The 23,638-nt window shown below is 37.4% G+C and overlaps 1 protein-coding gene across 3 annotated transcripts in view; it reads right to left on the bottom strand.

Annotated features, from left to right (window-relative positions):
- LINGO2 (leucine rich repeat and Ig domain containing 2) overlaps nt 1–23,638 on the bottom strand; it is a 1,191,160-nt gene that overhangs the window by 313,326 nt on the left and 854,196 nt on the right. For 2 of the 3 annotated variants that reach the window (XM_044265545.1, XM_044265546.1), the window contains one exon: nt 6,281–6,436. The gene's annotated coding sequence lies outside the window, so the exon portion shown is untranslated. Of the gene's footprint in view, nt 1–6,280; nt 6,437–23,053; nt 23,084–23,638 lie in introns of those variants that run through there. The other variant, XM_044265547.1, reaches the window with a different exon arrangement.

The raw sequence follows: 23,638 nt of genomic DNA, 5'->3' as shown, positions 1-23,638 counted from the left end.
TTTATTACCATTCGTCTCTTACGTAGTTTCTGGTGGTGTGTTGGGAGATTAACCATGACAGTTAATTTCTTTTTTAAGATTTTATTTATTGATTGATTTGACACAGAGAGAGAGAGATCACAAGTAGGCAGAGAAGCAGGCAGAGAGAGAGGGGGATGCAGGCTCCCGCTGAGCAGAGAGCCCGATGCTGGGCTTGATCCCAAGACCCTGGGATCATGACCTGCGCTGAAGGCAGAGGCTTAATCCACTGAGCCACCCAGGTACGCCCCAACCGTGACAGTTAATTTTTAAAGTATTAGTTTACCATGTTAAATGTAGTTTTAATACTAAATCTTCATTTCAAAATTAATAACAGTCTTTCTTGTAAAATACGTGCAACAAAAGGAAAGGTTAAAGGCATAATTACATATAATGCTTGATTAATGTCAGGGACCTTTAAAGACAGTCTCTATGAGTGGATATTAAAGTAGTATTTCCAAATTAGAGAATTATGTCAACAGATCAGGATGATTTGTTTGCTACCGTAAGTTACATGTTAATATTTCCTTTAGTGGCTTTCAATGTGTTTTATTGATTCTAAAAACTATAATTTGGTATGAAAAAGCATTCTGGTCATCTTGGGTTTTAAAAAAATGCTATTCACCTCAATACCAAGATACCAAGCAATATGATTATCATATAACCAAAAAAAGATGGTTAAATAGGGCCCTGTCTTACCCGTAAATCCTAGACCTGCCATTATCCTAAGAGGGAAGTCATTGCTATGGAAAGATTGCACCCAAGAGCTCCTCAAAGAGCCTCAAGAAGAGAAATGCTTATATAAGGAACTAATCATTATAACTAGCACCACAACAACGAACACTTACTGAGTGTTTATGAGGCATGTCAGGTATTCTGCTAAGCATTTTACATCTCATTTCCTTCTAGGGACCAAGGGTAAAATATTTTGAAATTTGGGTGAAATGAATGTCTGGGCAGAATTGCTACCTCTGTAGATCGTAAATAACAACAACAACATCATCAATAATAATAAATAATAGCAGCAACTTATTTATACTGTGTCTGATATTCTGCTGAGTGTTTTATATGTCCGATCTCATTTAATCCTCACAATTGTACATGGGGCAGCTATTAAGATGTGTATGTTACCAATTGTGAATCAGGTCTCAGATGATAAGAAACTTGCCCAAGATCACAGAATTTGTGTCAGAGTTGGGATCCAAATCCAGGCCTCACTTAAAGTCAGTGCCTTTAAATGTGATAGTATATTTAAAACCATAATTTGCTGTAAACTGCTTTCATGAAATACAAAAGGGTAGCTTGGGGGGGTGGGAGGTTGGGGTACCAGGTGGTGGGTATTATAGAGGGCACAGCTTGCATGGAGCACTGGGTGTGGTGAAAAAAAAAATGAATACTGGTTTTCTGAAAATAAATAAATTGGAAAAAAAAAAAAAAAGGGTAGCTTGCTGGGATAGCTGTATTCTAGTGACGTCTATCCAGAGAAGTCCATACCCAACAACATGGAAAGAGACAATACCATGCCTCTTTCTCCCAAACTTTTGAGATCTATAGAAGCAAAAATTTAGGATTTGTGATTCTTTGTGAAAGAGAACCATATTTTACTTATAAAGGCAACAAGACTTCCATTAAGTTTTTTTCTTGATCCTTTATATTAAATCCTCCATACCCTTAAAAAATTTTGTCATTAGGTGATTTTAAAAATCTGTTATGAAATAATGGTAGTATTGGAAGCCATGAGAGAAGAAGACACCCTTGATCTGATGCTGGACAAGAGAACTAAATGCCCAGTTGGTCTCGCTAACAAGGGAGAGATCTACCTCCTACTGTTAACACAGCAGTTACAATTTTGATCAGAAGCACAAAGTTTTGATATTCATTCATTTGTTCACTCATCAGATATGTTTACTGAAAATGGACGTGGCTCTGGAACTGATGTCTCAGAGAAGAAAGACAAAGGCCTTGGTCTCAAGAATATTCCATTTAGTGAATCGTATCTCTATTTCCTTAAGTATGCATATTTAGAAAGAAATTCTCAGGTTTTTTCCCAGACTATAAGAGAACTTCTCTGAAAACAGATGATACAATCATACAAAACGTACTGAATCTGGTATACTACTGGGGAGTCTTACTACCATGGAAACTTTCAATAAAATAATTGGGATAAAAGCCAGCCTGTGAGTGAGGAGTTTCCAGTAGCAAAGGGAATGCACCCCAGCTCATTAGAGGATGGTGTCAAAGAACCTTGGGCTGAAGTTCACTTTCATTCATCTTGTGTCTTCTTTGGACTCCCTTCCCCAGCTATTTTCCACCACTTTAAAATATTCCCTATCATTTTGGCCAAATGTGCATTGTGATGGAAAGGACATGGTACTTTCAGCAGAATTACTTAATTAGGTTTAAGTAAGCACTACGTGTCAAGTAGGGTAGGGTTGCTTTCTAGCCATAAAAATGTGCCTGTGATGCACGCTGCCTTCCCAGGGAGAGAAACAGTGATTGATGTGATGATAAAACGATGAAGGGAAGGATAAAGCCTGAGAGATAAAAGTCTCAAAAGGGGAATAAAGTAGGGTAGCAGCTGCCCCCATCTTAATTGAAGCATAAATTTCAGGAAGAGGATCTGAGGTTTAATTTCAAACACATATTGGCAGAGAGTTTATTGCATGTGTGTGTAACCGTGTATGTGATGAAAAACGTGAAAGTTAAATTTTCGTCCTTTGTATGAAGCATTTTCAAACCATTTCTAAACAGGAAAAAGTTGCAAATGTAGAAGTTATGGTTGATCACTGAGAGATACTGATTTAGTCAGCGTTTAACCGAGACGAACAGAATCAGGGACGAGCAGGAACCGTTCCAGGCACTGATGACACAGCGCTAAATACATTTCTGTACTCGTGGGACTGACTATTCCGAGTGTATCGTTTCGCTCTGCACCCACCTTCCTTGCCCCTACCCCACCCAACGCCAGGGTCATTTTCTTTAAGCACAGATTCGACCACATGACCTCCCTATTTATAACACTGCCGCCCTGCTTCCACAACATTCAGGTCCAGCCCCCACCTCTATGCTCCGCCTCTTCCCGCATGAGTTCTGACTCTCTGAGGCAGCTTTCCCTTCTCCAAAGGTACCATTTATTTTCACATTAGGGTGGGCTTTGCCATACTGTGCCCCGGGCTTAGAATGCTGTCATACCCATTTTCCATTAGTTAATATTCTTCCCACTTTTTAGCTGTACTGCCGAAATGCCTCCTAAGCCTCAAAGACCTTCTAATACAATCAGTTTTAACGGCCCCTCATCTTAATTTATGGAGAATTCTGTTTGAAATAGATCATTAAACTTTTTAGTTCATTTTCCCTAAAGTTGAGCTGGTTGCATGTCAGTTCCAGTTTGCGAGATGAACTCAGAGCAGAGAGGGTTGTTGATTTGTTTCTGGACACTTAGTGCTTTACATGGGGTTGGAGAATGTTCACAGAGTCAATAAATATGTAGCCCAAAAGTATTAAAGATTCATATAAGACTTTTTAGACCGAATCAGCTACCTCCTTAAGTTCTCAAGGTTCTTTTTCCAGGAGACCTCAAAACTAAGAAAGGTTGCACAGCTAAGAATGTCTCTTGCTCTCTGCAGAAAGTAGGGGACACATTGCATACACAGAGGCTGCTGTGTACCTGAACCACCTTGGAGACTGCCTATCCCGTCCCATGGGGCACACTATTATCAGAAGTACTTCTAAAAATTTCATCTTTTATGTTTTGTCTTTCTAGCTTAATATTGCTTCTACATACAAGCATACAAAAATATAATTCTGAGCTAGGCAAACCTTTACTTTTAAAATGCTTTAAGAAAGAAAAAAATGCTTTTAAGCTAAGGAACAGTACAAATATTTATGGCTTTGTTATAAACTTCTGAGAAGCAGAATTGGGAAGCCTTGACACTGTTAACTTTACGGCAAAGCTAACATGCATCGATATAAAAAATGCAACTGCCCTTCTCATAACAGAGAACAAAAATGAATTTAAAACCAATATAAACTCTAAAGCTATAATGTATAAATTTTCTGCTCATTTTTAAAGAGTTAACCTTTAACTGGGAAAATATATGAATTCACTGTCAAATCTTTTATGTTCTTGGGGCCCTTCTACATCATATGTTTTTATACAAAACAGTGGAAGTTACTATCTCTGTACCTCCTAATCAACAGGATTCACTGCAAAAGACTGTCCAAAGAGAAAAGATGTTATGTTTCTTTATAATACTCAGATCAAAAGCCCTTGTATATTTTTTCTATATTAATAACCTATACAATTCAGAAAGATAAAGTATTCTAAAGAATAAAAATTCTGATCTCACAGTAGAGGAGAGCTCTTGCCTATGTGACATTATAAATAAGTGCTAATAATTGAATTATCACATGATTACCTTCAAAATAGATTTAATTTTATCCTTCTCCTTTGTCTATTTCTTCTAAGTCTGATGGTTTAACAGCCAACCCAGTTTTGTTGAAAATAGAGAAGTAAACACAATCAGGATGAAATTTATTTTGGACTCAGAGACTAAGACTTAAACATTTAAGAATATGTAAGTCTACCAAGAAGCATTCTTGCTTTAATTAGTTGCTTGATTTTAATGCTACAAAGCCTGGAAGTAGGTTGAGCTTTATTCCCCCCGAATTCCCCATTTTGATGTCCCTTTTAGATACAGACTAGCAGAAGTTTTCTAAGTATGGATAACCAACCTTGCCACCAAGCAGGACAATTGTCCACCAATCAGTTCATCAATAAGGGTTTGGGCCATGAGTCTGGTGATCTATACTCCTTCTAACAAATTTGAAATCTGTGACTATTTGAGTTTTGTACTTACCTGATATTATCATCTTAGAGACAAATAAGTTATTATGGGATTGGGAGGGATATTTATCAAACTTTAAAGAATCAATTATTCTCAGTCACTTGAGAAGTTCTCTTTTACATCCAATAATTATGTTGAGCTCTAATTTATTGACTGAGGCCCATTTAGTCAAAGAAAGTAAGAGAGCTGTATTTGTAAAGAGGTCAAGTGACAGAATAATCACCCTCCTTTTTTTTTTTTTTTCTCAGTTAATGAAGTTTACTTATGTTTTCTGTTTCTGTAATTGAACTTAGAGAAAATCTTGTTTGGGGTGCATAAAATTCCGAGAAGCTGTAAAAGCTTCGATGGTCTTTAAGTCAGAGCCCAAGAATAACTTGTGGTTCCCCCAGGTGTTTGCTGATGACACCTTCAAATTATCTTATGGAGGAGGAAGACAGTTAAGAAGCTCTGACCAGGAATTTGAGAGGCAAAGTGGGGAGTTTGGGGGGTAAGGAAGGAAAAAATGAAACAAAATGGGATCGGGAGGGAGACAAACCATAAGAGACTCTTAATCTCACGAAACAAACTGAGGGTTGCTGGGGGGAGGGGGGTAGGGAGAGGGGGGTTGGGTTAAGGACACTGGGGAAGGTATGTGCTGTGGTGAGTGCTATGAAGTGTGTAAACCTGGCGATTCACAGACCTGTACCCCTGGGGCTAATAATACATTATATGTTAATAAAATTTTAAATAAAAAAAGAGGATCTGACTAAATATGGGTAATAGTGGAGAAGAGTTTCCAGGATGCGAGAAAAGCAGCAAAAAGAATATATGAATAAAAGCATAACATTGTAAATTCTAGGAGCCACAGTAATACCAAAGTATGTCACTGTATCACCATTTTAAATAATACTTAGAGGAACAGAAATTAAAGGGATAAATACAAAGAAATGAGGTAGAATAATTGGCATTATCTTCTAAATTAGAGTAACCTTGAGGCATATTTATAAGATCATATACTATAAAACGACACACTCACATTTCTATATCATGTAAAATATAACTACTAAACAGCCACACTTTCCCTACAGAATCTTCAAAAGTACAACTGCTTATCCCATTACAGTTCAGAGGAGTTACTTAAAGGGGAAAAGTCCTTAGTTTGCAATTTGGGGCTGTTGCATTAATCTGAATCCATAATATCTTGTATAGCTTTATGTGTATCTTAAAATAACTCCTCTCTCCTCTTGAGAAAAAAAAATGGACTCAATTATTACGACACACATTCTCCTAAATCCAAGGGAGTACCATTCTTCAACAACCTGTTCAGTGGACTTAGAAAATAAATAGAAAAGCTATACATTATTCAATACCTCTTGGCAACGCAGGAAAGCCCTGAGAGCAAGTGATAAATGATCGGATGTCTTCCTCAGTCTTACCTGGTTTACTCTTTTTAAAAATCCAACCCTTGCTGTCCACCATGCAAAGCTCCTGGCCACTGGGTGAAATCCAAACTGGGTCGTTGATCATGGTAATCCCATCATGTCACGGGCAGCATCGCTCAGAGTCCCACACGCCAACTGCTTGAAGTGAACCTGCAACAAACACGGTATTTCTTCATTTTAATTGAAAAATAGTGAACCGTGTCCTAGGTCCAGCAGGCCTCACTACTTAATCAATAATGGAATCATAAAGGAGTATGCGAGGGGCTATAACTGCCTCTCAAGATGCTGATAAACATTAAAGCCAGAAGACGGAAGTTTATGTGCTACAAAAGGTGTTTTTGCTGAGTGCACGCTCCTCTTAACAGTATTATTGATCTGTTCGAGCTGTCAGTGTAAATAAACATTACTGATATTAAAACTCACATCTTCTATGGTGTCTCCTTCATGTAGGGGACCACTTGGAGAACCCAGAATATTTTTCTGTCTCTACCCAGCCTACTCGCAGTCTAACTGAGCAGTGTGGTTCAACAGGGCCAAACTCATCAGCAGCTAAAGAAGAATCCACATGATGGTTTAGATCAAGGAGAGTTTCCTTTGTCAGCTCTGACACCCTGGCCAGCGTCAACATTCCCTGCATACAACTTGCGTCACGTCTATAGGCTCGTGTGTGAGAAAGGCCTTTGAGGGGCATATATGAGATGCTGCAAATTCAACAGCCACCTTATCCATATGGAGACAGAGACTACAAAGGAGTAACCAATAGGAAAACATTGTAGGAGGAATTTGTGCACAAAGGAAATGCCCATGACCCAGGAAAGTAAATAGATGAGGAAATTTGGGGACAATCTACCACATATCTAATATTTCACTATTTGTGTCCATATGAAGAAATATGCTGTTTAAACTTCATAAGCATATTTGATTTCCATTCAAGGAGAAAAAAAAAAAAAACTCATGCACAATCAACAACTCCAATTTGGCCTCATTCCTTCTACACAAAAAATTCCGTTCAACAGAAATTTAGAAGGACACTAGTGAACAGATTAGCTTATTGGGCTTCCCAGAAGTAACTCTCAGATTGTTTAGCTACAACAAACAAATTTAGTTATGCATGTAGAAAACCAGAATTATTACTAGTTTCTAAAGAGTGCCACAGAAAGGGCTGAGAGGTCATTCTAAGTTTGTAGGGGGACTTGCATGGATGACTGTGTGCTGCAGATTCATGGACACACGTGCAAAATCTGATTTTAACAAGCCATAAAATGATACAGCTTCATGCACCTGTGATTGGAGCTTTACCTATTCCCAGATGTCAATGCAGAGATGTTGTTAAGAGGCACAGTAGTGAGAGACCCTCTTGTGCCATGTCAGCAAAAATGGTAAGAAGGCAAGAGGTTGACGTCAAGTGCGTACCTCTGACTAAAATGCAATGCTTCAAAATCAGTCCTTAAAAGGAGAGGCATGCATGCCTGTGAACGATCGTAAGTGATCGTTCTGCAATTCAGAACAGGAATGTCGATGCTATTAGTGACACACATAGATACCCACACACCTAGATTCCCCAGCTCTGCCCTGCTAGCAAACACAGACACACACACACAGACACACACACACAGACACACACACACACACACCCCCCTCAAAGCCAGAATGTTCCAAGTATGTTGATCCACGCTCTGACATTCGCTAACTAAAACCTTGGTCAACTGGGGCGCCTGGGTGGCTCAGTGGGTTAAGCCGCTGCCTTCGGCTCAGGTCATGATCTCAGAGTCCTGGGATCGAGTCCCGCATCGGGCTCTCTGCTCAGCAGGGAGCCTGCTTCCCCCCCTCTCTCTCTGCCTGCCTCTCTGCCTACTTGTGATTTCTCTCTGTCAAATAAATAAATAAAATCTTTAAAAAAAAAAAAAAAAACCTTGGTCAACTTACGGATGCAAAATGTTTTTATTCATGCCAAAAATCATTCTATTTCTTTGCTGCTTTATGTACGCTCTAAAAATGATCAAAAGAATTTCCTTACAAAACAAATCTGTTCTCATGAGTGTAATCTTTTTTTGGTCTCTTGGCAGTCATGCAGGATATTGAAAGAAGTCATACACTGGGGGACCTAACGATAGCGAAGTGTTTATAAACCTAATCTCCAAGCTCCCAAACTGATTCCCCCAAAATGGAAACATTTTGAAAGCTACTTGCTCTGGAAGCACCTGCCTGTTGGTGTGACTTCTCCAACTTTAGTTCTGCGACTCACTACAAAAGAGTAAAAGTCAATAATGAATACTGTTTTTCTGAAAATAAATAAATTGGAAAAAAAAAAGAGTAAAAGTCAGTAAATCAGTGTAACTACTTGCTTCCTAAAAGGGGTTTTATTTCATTATACAAAAATAATGCTATTGATCCCTTCTTTGAAGGGGTAGGTTTTGTGTATTTCCTTCTTTATTGATGGTTTTCCACTGACTATCGATCACTGACTTATCCATTAACCTACTTACTCATTTCACAGACTTGGATAGAGTACCTCAGTTGTTCTGGGTAAGGGATTTGGTGCCTGATACAAAATGAAAAGACACACATTTCCCCCTAAAAATGATTGCCATATATTCTGTTCTGATTTAGTTGGCATATTTTTGTGACAAAGAAAGGAAGTCACATTGGACCAAATCAAAATAATTGGCTTTATTTTATATCCTCCTCCTAGATGACTGGGCCATGGGATTTTATAAAGTTTGTGAGTGAGTACAGCATTATAAGCCAAAGGCAAAGCCACAATCTAAAATGACCGATTCATACAGCTGACTCATACAAAGCTTTTACTGGATGCGATGGTTTTGCATCACTCTGAAGGTTTTTTTCCCATAAGTCAACTAAATGTCAAAATAGCTCAGAAAAATTGAACCAATTAGTACCCAATGTTTCTGGCATCCACCATGGAGTCAGTGTCCCTCCCCGGGGGTGTGTGTACTGGGCATCACATACAGTCCTGTGCAATCTACATCCTAGTTCACAGATTCTTGTTTTAACAGGTGGGGGTAGGGCCTGTTGTACAACAAGTTGCTTCACGCAATTTTTGTATAACCCATTCCAAGTATTTTCTCAAAGAAGATCCATAAAATACAAAAAATTAAATGCATGTGTTTTTCTCAAAGAGAAGTCCACGAGGCATTCCTGAGAACTACTGATTCTATGACATCGGTTTGAAACTTTATTCTATGACTGACATTCATCATGAAAAAAAATGCTTAAAATAAATTTTTCCCTCCTCTCCCTCTTTTTAAATATGCAATTGAATAGGAACATGAAAACAAAAGAGACAGAAAATCCTTTAAATGAGACTCCTGGAAATTAAGTGAGTTTTACGAAAATCAATATGGTTTCCAAACAGTTTAATTTTCTTCTATTTTCTCCTTATGTTTTTTGAATCTCGGCTTATTACTGGGATGACTTGTCTGAGGATAAGCCTTTTCAAATATAAATGCTATTCTCTATCTCTCTCTCTTTTTTTTTGAAATTGTATTCTTTTAAAAATGAATTTTGGGGGCACCTGGGTGGCTCAGTGGGTTAAGCCTCTGCCCTTGGCTCAGGTCATCATCCCAGGGTCCTGGGATCGAGCCTCGCATTGGGCTCTCTGCTCAGTAAGGAGCCTGCTTCTCCCTCTCACTCTGCCTATATGTGATCTCTTTCTTTCTGTCAAATAAATAAATAAAAAATCTTCAAAAGAATGAATTTTGAATCAATGCATCATACTGTATGTAAATTATACTTCAAAAATGTTGATTTAAATTTTATTAATGAATTTCTGACAATGTTCAGAAAGGTCAAGCAGGGGCATGGTATACAGAACCTGTTGATAAAACACTGTTGTCCATGAATTTAAAACAAAACGGGACCAAAATAAAATCTGAAAATAGTAGAAGAAATCTGAATATTCACAAACTATTTTCTTGCTTCTTGGTCTGGCCTTAAGTGCTTTGTAATTGACTTTTGGTCTTCTTTGTCTTTCTTTATGCATGCTACCACTACCCTTTCAGTTTATCTTACTGCTTTGAAGAGACCTTTCCAAAGGATCCCCTCAGCACTTAGGCACTCACTTTATAGGTTATTGATTTGTACTTGTTGAGATGTTGCTCTTTAAACTTCATCACAGGGATATGCTTCATCTTCCCCATGGAGTCCTGCTGCACAGCCCCCTGGGTAGCTCGATGCATTTTGCAAGCTTTGTATCTAGGTTACTCATTTCCCCACACAAACATCAAGAATATAAACATTAAGAACATAGGAATAAATGGGTTATCAATGATAAAAGTTGTGAGGCTTTCTGCCTCAGAAATTTCGAATAGGTCCATTTCATAGGTGAGACTGGGAAAGAGAAGGCACTACCATTTTTAGTGACAACATGACTGCTTCTAGATCCTTTGATTCTTCTTCATTTAGTCAGATGTAAAAGTCACAGATTATTTCCCAGCAGGCGGGGGTTATCAACAAAAATGTCTATGCCTGTTGCCATCTTAGATATAGTTTCTCATTTCTCAAAAACCATCCGAAGTCTTGGAATAACGTCCACTTCAAGATGATTAAAATAAGAGCCAGAGAGTTTACGTTACTGTCCAAGGACATAGAGCCTTTGCAAAATGGAGCTGAGCTGCAGTTAATTGATAGTGCTGTACTGTCGATTCCATGTTCTTAGAAATTGAGTTTGAGAGATTTGCTCAATACACAGATGAAAATCTGAGTCTCGGGGAAATGAAGTGACATACGAGGGGTCGTTAGGATCACAGGAGGATCTGGATGAGGACATAAACCCACGATGCACCTGTATTTCTAATACACAGTGCTCTCACCCAGCTTACTCAGCATGGTGTCTAAACAACTTTATAGATTTCCAATTCACTTGGATTTTAAATAACCATGCTTTGAGTATGTTTTATTTTAGAAAGAAGATACCAAAAGTCAACAAACAAAATAACAGGATTTCTGAGTACTCAATTTTAAATGAGTTTAATTCTCTGAAAGCAACAGATGACAACTTTCTCTCCCTCTTTCAAGCCATTTTTTTTCCCAATGAAAAAAATACAGACACAAGGAGAAGACTGTGATGATAGATTGTGACAAAGACTATGATTAGATTGAAATATAAATAGTGCCTTGGCGTTTTGTGGATGCTCATTTGGTATGTTTAGCTACATTATGAGTACTTACAAACTTAAAATAATCTTTCAAGATACTCATTTAATATTTTTACTTCGGAAACCCGACAGGCAGGAAGCCCCTTGAGTAAGGAAAAACAAAATTTAGGGCAATTCTATCAATATCTGAGAATACAGTGCCTGTTGCTAACACATGACAATGCTCCTCCTTGTTGCTATATTTGCTCAAAGACACCTCATTCTGCATTTGATTTCAATCTATAAACTCTGACATTCAAGTAGTCCATATTATTGCTTGTATTTTCCTAAAATAAGGGATCGAATTAGTCACATTTCTGCAGATGACACCTGTCTCTGCACTTTTAACTTTCTCTCCTGTGTTTTCCCTTCTTTGTTCCTTTTTTTCCCCTTTCCTCTTTTTCATCCTTTCCACATTATCTTCATCTCTTTCTTCTTTCTTCCCATCCTTCCTTTCACTCTCTCTTCTTTTCCTTCCTTACTGCTTTTGCGTTTCAACAAATATTTAAGCATCCATCGCATTCTGTGTGATATGCGGGGCTCTGAGCCCAAGGCAAGTACAAAGACTCAGTTCCTGCCCTGGTACTGTTCATAGTCTGGCAAAGAAGGGGACAAAGAAGTAAACCCGGCCATCATGGAAGACGGGCAGGGACCAATCTGTATTGACTTTGGAATATGTCATACCTGAGGAGAAAAGGAATTCATAATGTGAACTTAGCTTGGCGGATCTCATCAAATTAAAATTTGCCAAGCATACTTAATCATCCCTTGGAAGTTCCCAAATACCTCACTCAGAGTTTTCTCCAGTTTAAAAGAGTGATTCTTCAAATTCTTGGAGCTCATGAACAAGTGTCTCAGGGGCAGGTGTACCACTTACATGCGAACTTACATACCAGAAGCCAATGAGCCAGGCGACAGTTAACTGAAGGAAGCAAACTTAGCCTAAGGGCATTATAGACAACATTTTACAAACTATTTTTGTTAGAAAGAACACCTCTGTGAACAGGTTTTGATGCCTGACCACCAGTTTGAGCTCCTGCTTTACAACCATTGGTCACCACCCACTGCTATTTTGGCAAAATCCATAGTAGCTTAAAACTTCTCCCCACAGTCTTTCTAGAGGGAAAGAGAAAAGCCATCTAAGGCCAACTCATCAAAATCACCAATGAATATGTTTAGTAGTGTGGATTCTTGGGCTCCACCCCAGAATTAATAATTGGAGTGAGACTGGGAATTCTGCTGTTGACAATTCCCTAGATTACACTTACACATACTATCGTTTAAGAAACACTCTCCTAGAACAAAACCTATTTTTGACATTGCCATTGTACTTCTTCAACTGTTAATTTATAACTTATTTCTCTTTTAATTTCAAATAAATTAGCCTATTTTAGAAAAATTATTCTCCCATGAACTGCATAAGTTGAGAAATCTCTTTTTATGATCAATATTTTTCCTTCAAATATTTACAAAATTATTTTAATGTTCAATACACATGATCTTCATCATTCTTTTTATTTAATATAGCTTTATTGTTTTCAACACTAAAGAGACTCCCTAAGACTCAAGAGAAACCATGATGAAAGACAATTACAAAATAATTGTAAGAAAGGAGGAATCAAGTTCTTTTTGGTATAAGAAGCCACTGTACCTAGAATGGGGAACAGGAAATGAAGGAGGTTTGGTGATCTCATCAATGACTTCCATTTCATGAAGAACAAATCTTTGTCTCTGTACATGACCACCATAAGTAACAGGGCCACACACAGCATGAGAATCTGACAGCAATTATATCTCCTCATGGACCCAGTCAGCATCCTTGAGATTTGCAGCCCCCTTTAGAGAGGGGCAGTGGTAGAGTTTTTCAGGAGTTAGAAGGTTTTCTACAGAGAAGGACAGGACAATAACAATTATTTGAAAAGTAGCCACTGTGAGTGAGTGTGCTGTGCTGGGTGCTCTATAGACATCCTCTCATTCCATCTTCACAACAAACCTAGGACCCAGACATTATCATTCTCACTTGGCAACTGAGAACTAAAGTCACAGAGGGTGAGTAGTTGGCAGGAGGCCAAAAAGCTAAAAGGGAAACTGAATTTTTTGCTTGAATAGGCCATGATGTTTTTGATACAAAAATCTGGTCTGTATGTTTTTTGCCTATCAATTTGTATTCTTCCAGGAATAATTCCAGGTCAACCATTTCTTCTTTCAAGCAAATAAATAAATAAACAAATAAATAAATTTTTTTTTTTTTGAGGTGGGGAGCATGAGTGCATGTGTGAAAGCACAAGTGTGGGAGGGGCAGAGGGAGAGGAAGAAAGAGAGACTCAGGCAGACTCCCTGCCAAGTGCAGAGTCCAAGGACATGATGTGACCCTGAGATCATGACCTGAGCCAAAATCAAGAGTTGGATCATCCAGCTTAACTGACTGAGCCACGAAGGCACCTCCTTCTTTTCTATTTCTAATGCCTGGTCTAAGCACAATATTCTACTTTACCCCAACATTAGGTACCTAGAGATAAAATATGAAAGAGACACTATAATTTTTTTTTGTTGTTGTTTTGTTTTCAACTGTTCAGAAACTGACACACTCCTCTTCCTCTGAGCTCTCTGACTTTTATTAGGAAAGCAGGATGGACCTTGAATTATTGCATTATTATTGCCTGTTGCATTATTAATGTAAGGATAATCTTAGAGAAAAGAGAAATCCTTTCCCTGATACCTGGGGGAAAGAGAGGGGCTTGAAAGTGAGCTAAACTCAACCAATATGACTTCACCTTGGATGTTTGAAAGAATGACACAAAGATTTAAAAAATGTGTGTGTGTATTTTAAGGTCAGACTCATACCAGTAGCAACTAAAGCACAGGTTTTCTGCAGTGTGACCTTATGTATTTTTCCAGCACCTAGCTTTTCGAGCTTTCTTGTTTCTTTCCATATGCTATTTTGTGAGCTTTGAATCTCCTCCTAAATTATTTTCCTGTTTAAGAGAGCCAGAGTAATTTTCTAATACTTTCAACTAAAAATTCTGACCAATATATAAATTTGCTTTTTAGATTGATAGAAAGTCTACTAGGACCCCATTGGGAGACTGATTCAGAGTAACATGGAGTATATCAAAGAGAATAGCAAAAAAGAGAAGAAGGCAGGAAAAAGGAAATTTAAGTAGAAAAATTGTGGCTGAAATTATGATGCATGTAGTAAAATCACCAATAAAATGGAAAGTTTATCTAGTAAGTTGCAGATCAGGTATTTCAGCAAATGCCTTAACTATGCTACTTATCATTGCTTTTAAGGAGAACATAGAGAATATCTTCCAGATATAATGGGATAGCTAAACAATTGATAAAGGAGATTTTCAACTTTTAATGTTTGAGACCCTTCTCCTGGGCTCTCCATGAAACCAATACTTAAATTTTTACCAAGGTCAGAACAACGTAACCAAACTTCAAAGCATTGACTCTACTTCTGCCCTGAGCACACACTGTACATCTGCTTAGTTAATAACTTAAAAAAACATTTCAAGCTAAAGAGTAAAATCTCCCAAAGTTACACTGCACATTCTAAAAGCATAAGATAAAGTTTGTAATTGTCTGGAATGTCCTTTGTCATGAGAATTCGTAACTCTTGATGTAGCAAAAAAATACCTAACTCTGTATTAAACATTCCTTCTCCAATGTTATATGTCAGTAAGATATCAATAAATCTAGGAGAAAAACAATGAATGCAACCATTTTAACTATACTACCAAACTAAAGAAAAATCATATAATCATCTTAATAGACACAAAATAAGTGTTTGACAAAATCCAACAACTATTCCTGACTAAAAGGAACTTTGAGCAAACAGGGAATAGATGGTAATTTCATCAACAGATACAGGACACTATAAATGACTAAAGAAAATATCATAGTTAATAGTGAAAGATGCTTTCTCCCTAAGGTCAGGAAAATATAAGGATGTTAGCTCCCACAATTGCTATCCAAGATTATAAAGCAAATCCTATCCAGCTCAATAAGGAAAGAAATAAATAGCATCCAAATTGAAAAGGAAGAAGTAAACTGTCTTTATATACAGATAATATGATTTCCTATGTGGGGAAAATCCAGTGGAATCCACACAAAGGTACTAAGACTGATTAATGTGTGTGTTTAACAAAGTTGCATGCAAACGACAATGTAATTCCATATTCTAGAAACAAAACATTAGGCATTTGAAATTTACAAAAAACTTCAATACCATTTAGCATAGCACAAAATTACATTAAATACATGGAGATAAATCTAGCACAAAATATGTGCAAGACCTGTATACTGAAAACTATAAAATACTGCTGACAGAAATTAAAGACCTATATAAATATAGAGATATACTGTGTTTTTGAGTTGGAAAGCTCATTATTGTTAGGATATCAATTTCCCCCCAATTAATCTATCCTTTAATACTATCACAACTTCAGTAGGATATATATATTTTTAATTTATTTGACAGAAATCACAAGTAGGCAGAGAGGCAGGCAGAGAGGAGGAAACAGACTCCCTGCTGAGCAGAGAGCCCGATGTGGGGCTCAAGCCCAGGACCCTGGTGTCATGACCTGAGCCAAAGGCAGAGGCTTTAACCCACTGAGCCCCCCAGGCGCCCCCTTCAGTGGGATATTTTTAATAGAAATTACAAACTGATTCTAGGAGCACCTGAGTGGCTCAGTCAGTTAAGTGTCTGTCTGCCTTTGGCTCATGTCATGATCTCAGGGTCCTGGGATCAAGCCCCAAATTGGAGCCCCATGTTCAGCAGGGAGTCTGCTTCTGCCTCTGTCCCCTCCCTTGCTCATGCTTTCTACCTCTCTCTCTCTCTCTCAAATGAATAAATAAAATCTTTAAAAAAATTACAAACTAATTCTAAAATTTGTATGAAAATGCAAGAGCCTAGAATAGCCTCTGCATCCCCTCAAAAAATCTTTTAAAATTAAGAATGAGGTTGAAGGATAAATGATACCTTATTGCAAGACTTATTAAAAAACTACATTTATCATGTTATCAAGAGTGGTTCAGTGTGAAAACAGACAACTAGATAAATAGGACAAAACAGAGTATAGAAATAGACCCACATATAGATGGATAATTGGTTTTCAACAAAGGTACAAAGACAATTCAGTGAAGAAAGAACAGTCTTTTCAACAGTGGGCTCTAGAACAACTAGGTATTTGTGCACATGCACGCATGCATATGTGTGACACACACACACAAAGAAAGAAGAAAAATAATTTTAAAACCTCCTACCTCAGACCATATAATATAGAAAAATTCATTCAAGGATCATAGTCCTAAAACTAGAAAAAACTAGAAAGCCTCTTGAGGAAAACAAAAGAAAATCTTTATGTCTTTGGGTTAGGTAAAGATTTCTTAAATACTATACCAAAACCTAATCCATAAAAGAAAAATCAATAAATTAGATTATTCAAAATTCAAAACTTTCTGCTTTGTTAAGAAAATGGGAAAAAAATCTCAGCAGCTGGAGGAAATATTTAAAATATTTAAAAGTTATATAAAGAACCTGTATCTAGAATATATAAAGAAGTCAAAACCCAATCATAAGAAAACAAAAAACTCAACTAAGAAAACAAAAAAATCAACTAAGAAAAAAAAGATTTGAATTGACACTCACCAAAGAAATTATATGCATGACAAACCAGTACATGAAATGATGCTCAACATCATCAAAATAGCCTTAGGTAAAGTCCTTAGGTAAGGGCAAATAAAAACCACCATGAGATACCAATATACACCTGTTGGATTACCTAAAATTAAAAAGGCTGGCCATCCATATCAAGTGTCGGCAAGTATATGGAGGACCCCAAACTCATATAATACTGATGAGACTATAAAAGGTACAACAGTTTCGCTCTTTTCTTTTCTTTCCTTTTTTTTTTTTAACAGCTCTGTGAAGGTGTCATTGGCAGAACCATAAGATATTTGAAGTTTACAATGTGATGATTTGCTATGCATATATATTGTGAAAGGATTTCTTATATGAAGTTAGTTAACATCAGCCACCACTTCACATATTTCTTTGGGGAGGAGGGGGTTAGTGAGAACATTTAAGTTCTACTTTCTTAGCAAATTCCAATTATACAATACATGTTATCAACTATAATCGCCACGTTACACATTATTTCTTTAGCTTTTACTCATCTTATAACTGAAAGTTTATACATTTAACCAACGTCTTCCTATTTCCCTTACCCTCCAGCATCTGGCAACTGGTGGAAAGCAGTTTGAAGTTTCTTAAGAATTTTAACACACACTGGGGTGCCTGGGTGGCTCAGTGGGGTAAGCCTCTGACTTCAGCTCAGATCATGATCTCAGGGTCCTGGGATCAAGCCCCACATTGGGTTCTCTGCTCTGGCAGGAAGCTTGCTTCCCCTTCTCTATCTGCCTGCCTCTCTGACTACTTATGATCTCTCTCTCTCTCTGTCAAATAAATAAAAAAATAAATAAAATGTTTTTTAAAAAAAGAATTTTAATATAGACCAACTATATGATCTAGTCATTCAACTTCTAGGTCTATTTTCACAAGAAAAAAACATGCCCATACAAAGATTTATATACATTGGTTAAGAACACTTTTTTTGTGTTAGACAGCAGCTGGAAACTACTTAGATGTCCATCAGTAAGTGAATGAATAAATTGTATTATAACCATATAATGGAATTCTACTCTGTATTAAAAAGAAAAGAATTATTACACACAAAGGATTGTTATACACAGTAATGATTCACAAAATAATAATGCTACATGAAAGATGCCAGATTCTTTCACCCTAAAAAAAAGAGTACAAACTCTACATCCATTTATATAAAATTCTAGGAAATAAAAATTAAAGTTAATTACAGTAAGCACTTAAGTGTTTGCCTGGTGGTGAGGAGAGAGAGCAGGAAGGAGAAATTAAAAAGGAGAAATTTTAAAAATTAAAAAGAAATTAAGAAGACATCAATTAAAAATAAATTTTTGGGGCGCCTGGGTGGCTCAGTGGTTTAGGCCTCTGCCTTCGGCTTGGGTCATGATCTCAGGGTCCTGGGATCGAGCCCCGCATCGGGCTCTCTGCTCAGCGGGGACCCTGCTTCTCCCCCTCTCTCTCTGCCTGCCTTCTGCCTACTTGTGATCTCTGTCTATCAAATAAATAAATAAAAATCTTTAAAAAAAAATAAAATTTTTGAAGATGACTGATACGTTCATATCTTGACTGTGATGCTGGCTTCATGAGTGTATACATGCCTCAAAACATTAAAAAATGTACATTTTAAATATGTACAGTGTCTATATGTAAATAATACTTCAATAAAACTGATTTAAAAAAACAGATGGGCTATAAGTATCAGATATAAAGTTATATCTGATGATCTCTTTGAAGATAAATCTTCTATCTGCAGTAAATGACAAAGAAAAGTTGTGCCAAATATGTTTGTGAACACAATTTCCTTGAGTAGAGAAACTCTCATCTTTCTCCTAGGAAGAAATTTACAACCCTGATAAAATGCTGAAGAAATTCCTAATAAACTTCAATAACAGAAAGTCCTTTTCTAAAATTAAGAAGCCATTCAATAGTTGTTAATTGGGTGTCTAATACTCTTTAGCTAAATATTTTTTTCTTGTATCCAGATAGCAATGATTACATAATCAATTTTTTTACTTATGTATTTTTACCAAGAAAGAATATTTTTCAGCCAGCTTAGCCATCTCCACTTGCAGACTTTGAAGGAAAACTGTGACATAGGCTCTTAACAGATCTGCTAAATTTTTGATTTTTAAATTGTGTGTCATATAAACAAAGATGAGAAGAAGGGAAGTCAGGGGAGAGGGAAGAGAGGATGGCCCAAGGGAATGGAGAATGATTAGTGGAAACCAAAAGATTGAAATTTGGAGGGGGTGGGGGAACAACTTCAAATTTAAAAAATTAAAGTGGATGATTAGGAATGAGATTTTGAGATTAATGGTAAACTTTCAGAGTAGCTGAATAGGAGGATCATGGGGATAAACTTGTTAACATGCACAGTACTATGCAGTATTATAACATTTTATTCTGATTAAGGGACTTGATAGCATTTACAAAATCATTAGTTTGTGTTCAAGTAAGTCCCACTCCCTCTACCAAAAATGTATTTCTGGGGCACCTGGGTGGCTCAGAGGGTTAAGCCTCTGCCTTCTGCTCAGGTCATGATCTCAGGGTCTTGGGATCGAGTCCCGCATCGGGCTCTCTGCTCAGCGGGGAGCCTGCTTCCTCCTCTCTCTCTGCCTACCTCCCTGCCTACTTGTGATCTCTGTCTGTCAAATGAATGAATAAAGTCTTCAAAGAAATGTATTTCTGCCTTTACACAAGATAGAGTAAAATTACCATTGGTTTGAGAAAACTTTGATAGTTTTATTTGCGGGGGTTAACGTGAAATAAGCCCACCAAAAGCTTACTGCAGTTGCTGTTTCCATCTGAAATAATCGCTTACATTACCCTCATCCCATAGGAGATTTCACAATGGAAGAAATCACCTTGCGACTTTACACTTAATCAGAGCTCTGCTGTGTCAGGAAAAAAGGAAAGCCTGACCTTCTTGCTTTTAATGACCCAAAGGGAGTTATCTATTATATTAAATGCCATGACAACCCACAAAATATAAAAGATTTAAGGTAGAGACAATATATCATCCCAACTTTTCATATAAACTGATTAATAGTCCAGGTACCAAGCAAAATACCAACAGAGAATAATCCTGACACCTGTTCCAAGGACTGATGAAGAAACTATGCTGAATGAAAGTTTAATCACTGATTTCCTTTGCACAGCCAGTTTCCTAACGAGACCACATAATTACAAGTGAGAGGATTCAGATCCTTGGCTAATACATAATTATATCTGGAAGCATAACTACTAAACTAGGAAATTGAATCATTTCAAGAGGATGCTTTGCACACACAAAATAGTCAGGGATATATTTAAAAAGGGGGACTCTGGGCTTCTGTTTACAGATTTAAAATCTTTGGTACAATTTTGGAAAGACCCAAGAAGCTCACTATAAGGATTTTGATACTTTGCGCAAGAATAATTTAGTCAAAAAGACGGTCTATGAAAATAAAGTCAAAAAGGTGGTATATGATAGTATATTCCTTCCTTTGTGAAGGAAGCTTTTGCTAAGCTTCAATCTAAAGGGTCCATTATATTTTGGAAATAGTTCCAATATCTATTTTTAAGACATGATTCAAACTTCTGCAGTTGCACATGTAAAGATGAGAAGAAACTGAAATCTGTCAATCGTTGTCGTCGTCCTCTTTAAGGTATCTTCCTCTTAGACTGTTGGGCAGAAAGAATGCAAGCTCTCAGAAACACCTTCAGACATTTTTTATCTCAAATTTTCTTTTGAAGAAAGCTGCTTCTCAAGCTAAAGCTTTTAAATGAAATCAGTATCAGGTAATAAATGCTTTCCGTAATGTAAATTGAGAACCAGGAGAAAGTATGAGTACCAATGAATGTGAACTAAAAGTCCTATCCACATTACCAGTCAGCCTGATTTGCGTCTGCATATGAATGGCTCGTTTGAAGAAGACCTTAAAAGGATGGACAGACCCAGGTGCCAGATACCATGAGAACTTCAAACCTTGTGACCAGTGAGAGTGGACTTTAATCTTGTTAAGTCCTGTAATGCGATTGTAGCATGGAATTCTACCCTTGAAAGCAGCTGGATCCATGGTTATGGTGATCAAAAAGTTGACTGCTAAAACCCCAAATTTTCCAAGTTTAAACTCAAAGTTCAGAAATCAGAGTCATTGAATTTTAAAGCAGTCGAAAAACCTAATCACATACTCTAATTCCGCCCCTTCTAACTTTCACCTGTTCCCTTCTCAAGAAATAACGAAGCGCTTTCTATGTTCAAGGCACTGAGCTTATTTTACAGTTAAAGAAGCTGGCATCCGAAAAGATAAGATGGTTTCCCTAAGGCAATTTGTGTGAACTGGGCTTTCTTAATGACCACCACAAAATCAGGTTCTCCCAACCCATTGCTCTTTGGCTATGTTATGTCACATTAAAAATCTGAATTCATGAACCTCAGAAGAAAACAGTGGCAAAGATTAAATATGGAAAATATTAGGGGGACACAATACTTTACAATATTCTAATAATCCCATTACAACCAGTGGCAACATAATCCTAGATCAATAGAGACATACGCTTGGTGTGATGCAATGTGACTTTTCAGAACACAAACATTTACATCTTACTACTTCTTCCCAGTGTTGTGTGTCCTTTATTTCTGGAAGCTTTCTAGATGACCAGTTGTTCATTTGTTTGCTTCCTGAGAGATTGTAAACTATTTTTATCACTTAAAAATACTGTATTCATATTGCTAGATTTAATAAAAAGAAAATGAGATGGTTAATTTTATGAGAGAGACTTAGCAAGTAGTGGTTGGATTACTTAGTGGTTTGGTCATTTCACGAATATTATCCAAGAGAAGTGTGTTAATCCCCAGGGTGCACAAAAATGCTCACTGGAGACCAGCAGGAAAATTCCAGAACTTTATTTCTGTTTTTTATTTTATCTTCCTCTAACTTCTGTTTTACTTATCTTTATTAGAGTAAAAACTACACACATCAGCTTCAAAGTACATAATTCCTCGTATAGGGTATAATAAAGATGGAAGATTCATGAAGATGCAGCAGAGTTTATTGGTTAAGGGCACAGGTCCCAGGGCCAGACTGAAATTTAAAGTTTAAAAAGGCTCTATCATTTACCACTTACCTACGTGCTTAGTATAGTAATGGTCCAAATAGAAGAGATCAAGATGTTAAAAATACACAAAAACTAAGTACCTAAGAGTATAGAGGAGGGCATATAATATATACTGACCAGCCAAGGAAGACCTTACAGATAAACATTTTAATTTGACACTTGAATGATCAGTAAGAATTAGGATGGGGACTCTTAGCGACACCTACCTGCTAGCCATCTAGAGAACACAGAAGTCTCCCTACTTATTTTGCTTCCACTCATTGCCAAAACTCTTTCACATCAATTGAGCGTATACTGGGGCACCTGGGTGACTCAGTCGGTTAACCCTCTGCCTTTGGCTCAGGTTGTGATCCTGGCATACTGGGATTGAACCCTGCATCTGGGCTCCCTCTTTAGTGGGAAGCCTGGTTCTCCCTCTCCCTCTGGCTCTCCCCTCTGGTTGTGGTCTCTTTCTTCTGTCTCTCTCTCTCTCTCTCAAATAAATAAAATCTTTAAAAAAACAACTGAGCATATACTATGTACCAGGCATTATGCTAACCATTTCACCTATGCGACAACATCCATGTGTTCATGATAACATTATGTGAAGATACTCTTGTTTTTAGAAAAGATCAAGCGCAGAGGCGTATACCCTTTTCCACTGTATTTACATATTCCAACGAAAACAAAAAGTTACACAGGCTAGTGAAATTCTGAACTGGGGAGATTCAGCTCAGCTGTTGTTGAGGCTTGTAGTTAGCATCCTCCACATCTGTCCATCTGTCCATCCGAGTTCCAACACGTGTATTTGTCAGAGAGAGGGAGGAAGATCTCGAAAGAAGACACGTTGTATATGGAGCTCACCTTATGTGTCTCAAGTTCGGAGACCTAGAAGCAAAGTTTTATTTGATGAGGAGAATTCCTTTCTACTCTGTCAAACAATTGCATCCTACGGCGACTTAAATACAAACCTTATAAAAGTGGCTGAAAAATATTTCTAGCTTAGGTGAAACATGTTTCGTAACTTTATCAGTGAAAACTTTTCAGACTGTCATTATGAGTGGAGGATGTAAAGTAGCGAAAAGTGGAGCTGTTTTAGGTGAAAGGAGGTTGAAATAGGCCATGAGAGTTCTAATGAACATAATTTGAAATTTGAATATTGTAAGGTTGAAATTTTAATGGCTCGACCTGCATTTCATTACTCTGAAAACCAGAATCTTGGTGAAAGAGGTATTTTCCACAGGCACTTATCTTACTTGCCTCCTCCTCCTTCTGCCCTTGCTCACATGAAAGTGGGTTGATGGTAGAGAAGAAATATTGTATTAATTCATACGCAGTACAAGAACAGCTAGCTGTGTTAGCAGTTACTAAATTTCAAAGGCTCCCAGGCTGCTACTTTAAGTCACATTTTTGTCTGCCACATGGACTGTGGCCTCACTTGAGGAGGCT

Source organism: Neovison vison, chromosome 9 (genome assembly GCF_020171115.1).
Source record: "Neovison vison isolate M4711 chromosome 9, ASM_NN_V1, whole genome shotgun sequence".
Lineage (NCBI taxonomy): Eukaryota > Metazoa > Chordata > Mammalia > Carnivora > Mustelidae > Neogale > Neogale vison.
The sequence above is the reverse complement of the archived record's forward strand: the minus strand, read 5'-3'. Positions and strand labels throughout refer to the sequence as shown.